The following is a 3,387-nucleotide window of genomic DNA, read 5'->3' on the forward strand; positions in this document are numbered from 1 at the left end:
ACCAAAGGAGAGTATGGTCTGAGTCTCCAGCTGGTCAGTGTCAGAGACGACGATTGCTGTTATTCTTGTTTAGGTAAACATACAAAATACCGGGGTTTACCATGATATCTTCACTCATAGGCAGCATGGTCTGTTTTTATTTTCCCCTCTCTCCTCCATCGGTTCCTTTCTTCCCTCAGCCAGTCGAAGGCTCTGCTTTCTTCTTACGTGTATCTGTTATCCTCTCACCCATCTCTCAATCGCTTTCCTTTATGAGCTAAGTCTCTCCTCTCTGGTTCCCGTCTCTAGTTTCATGACTTGCAAACAAACATAGATGGCATATACATATATGTACACACACATACTTTTAATTTTCTGTTCTGTGTTTCAGAAAACACACGTTCTTTCTGAGTCTGGCTTGCTCTTGCTTAAAAGAAGGATTTCTGGTTACATCGATTTTTCTGTATCATGATTTCATTTTTCTTTACGGCTGCATTAAAAAAAAATGTGGTTATTAACTATGTCCTAACCTTTGTGGAGTCTAGCCAATCTTGCCCCAGGTAATTGTAATATCAAGCCTCCTGCCTGTAGCCCTCAATGCCTTCCAATATTTAATGAGTTGGAACTCCTTATTCGGCTGCCTTGCAGACGCTTCCTGGAAACTGGTGGCGCCACAGCGCCTCCTGCCGACAAAGTCTCAGAAACCTCTTTCTAGGTTGCCTGGCTCTTTACCGCGAGCCAGGGGCCACGTTTGACAGGTCTCTTCTGTGTTCTGTCCCTGGCCCTGAGATTCAGAGTCAGGAAGAATGGAGTCTTAAGCTAGATGTCTTGTTTGAGGCAGTATACTCCCATCACTAAGGAGGTTTAGGCAGGAGGATCCTAAGTTCAAGGCAAACCTGGGCTGCATAGTCAGGCCCTACCACAAACAAAACCACTATCCACTGTCATTGGTCTTGGAGAGACTCCAAAGAGATACTTGTTTCCTTCTGGGTCTCACTGTGAGAGAGAGCATTAGTAACATTGATATGGATGGTTAGAGGAGGCTTCAAACGGGTAACAAAGATGGGAGAAAAAATGAGAGACAAATTGTCACTTGCTGTAAGAGAGACAGCAGGCATACAGGGAAAAGATAAACGGAGAGGCAATTCAGTACAGTGGAAGCTGCTTGCAGGACATATAAGTGAATGATTGACTTTTGTGCTGGACACTAAGCCCAGAGCCCATGCGTGCAAGCACTGGCGTTCCCGCTGGGCCACACTTCCAGCCCTGGATTTATTTCTCAAAAAAGTTTCTTTATTTCTAATTTGAGAGGGAGAGGGAGAGGGGGAGGGGGAGGGAGAGGGAGAGGGGGAGGGAGAACGTTATTCTTCTGAAATCTCACCATTCTCCTTTGAGATAGATCTCTCATTGGCTGAAGTGCACCAGTTCAGCTAGGCTCACAGGATCGCCCTGTGTCCACCTCCCCTCCCCAGCACTGGGTTCACAATCCCACTATGCCTGCCATTTTTATGCAGCGGTTTGGGGGGTTGAGCCCAGCTGTCTGCCCTGAGAGCTGTCCTTTAAGTCTCAATATGCAATTTTTGCTTTTGTGATTTTTTTCCCTTCCAAACTGCCCGATGTCTGTTTTGTTTCCTTGTTTGATTTTTGCTACTTTGAGTTAGCATCTCAAATTGTCAGACTGGCCTTGGACTTACTGTGTAACTGACAATGGTCTTGAACCTCCTGCCTCTAATTCCAAGCACAGGGTCACTGCTGTGAGCCACCACGCCCGGCGCTGCCCTTTTCTTAAGCACAGTTGTTGGCTTTTATTGTCTGTGTTCCTGTGCCTACTTGACATTTCCTATTTCCTTCTTTAAAAGTATCCCTTTCTAAGCTGGGTGAGGTGGTATATCCCTGTAATCACTTGGGATTTGGAGGAAGGAGGGTTGGGAGTTCAAATACAGCCTCAGCTACAAAGCAAGATTGAAGTCAGTCTAAACTATATGACAGCCTGTCAAAATTTAAAAAAAAAACCTTTGAGATTTACCCATTGTATTTAAATATTTTCACTCCTCCTTCATTTCGTTTTACTACCTGTATTTTCATTTGTACTCTTTGTCTTTATTTTGTAATTCAGTATCTAATCCTTTCTCATCTCTGAATTTTCACACAAATGCCAGCTACCCAGGAATAGGTAAATAAGTAAATAAATCAATCAATAAATAAATCAATAACTGGTTTCCTGGCTGCACTGGCTCTGTCCTGTAAGCCCCTGTGCTCTTTACCAGAACCTACAAGGACTGTTTGTGTCTAATTCTCCACCCATTTCACACAAAACTTCACGATCAAAATGATTTTACTGGGGCTGGTGAGATGGCTCAGTGGTTAAGAGCACTGACTGCTCTTTCGAAGGTTCTGAGTTCAAATCCCAGCAACCACATGGTGGCACAATCACCCGTAATGAGATCTGATGCCCTCTTCTGGTGTACTTATTTATAATAATAAATAGGTCTTTGGGCCGGAGTGAGCCGAGCCTGAACGAGCAGAGCTCCTAAATTCAAAATTCAATCCCCAACAACCAGATGGATACATTTTTTTAAAAAAAAGATTTTCACTGCCTTTCTCTCCACATTTCCAGTCTTACAGCCTTACAATCAAAGTCAAGCTGCCCGCTTGACTCTTTACTACATATAAAGACTGCGCAAGCCCTGGCAGATGGCTCAGTGGGTAAAGACACTTGGGGTCCAGCCTGATGACCTAAGCTTAATCCCCAGGACCCATACAATGAAAGGGTTAAATCAATTTCTTTAAGTTGATCTGACTTCCACATGTGCATCATCTCTCTCTCTCTCTCTCTCTCTCTCTCTCTCTCTCTCTCACACACACACACACACACACACTAAACAAATTAGTAGATATCAAAAAACAATTAAAACCACTGACTTTCCCTCAGTTCTCTAAGGTCACCCCTGTTCTGTCTTCATCCAGTTTGTGTCTCCTCATAATTGACGAGAACAAGGCAGGGGCTCACATAAGTGTCCCCATGCGTACATGCGAGGGACAGCTATCGCCTGAGCTGAAATTAACACCCTTTCAGGGAAATATAGTTTTTTAGAGCAAAGTGAAATGCAAAGGAAGGACCAGAGTTTTAAAATATATCTTTTCTATAGAAATTCAGCTGGTGATGTTTGGACAGATGGGAGCTACGGGCATGCATGAGAAGAGAATTATGCAGAACCGCCACTTGTGCATGGGCTGACTTACAACCTGCAGCTTTTCACGACTTGTGCATGGGCTGACTCGTAATTAAGAGCTGATTAAAGCCAGGCATTAGTGGCACACGCCTTTAATCCCAGCACTCGGGAGGCAGAGGCAGGCAGATTTCTGAGTTTGAGGCCAGCCTGGTCTACAAAGTGAGTTCCAGGACAG

Source organism: Mus pahari, chromosome 4 (assembly GCF_900095145.1).
Source record: "Mus pahari chromosome 4, PAHARI_EIJ_v1.1, whole genome shotgun sequence".
NCBI classification, from domain to species: Eukaryota; Metazoa; Chordata; class Mammalia; order Rodentia; family Muridae; genus Mus; species Mus pahari.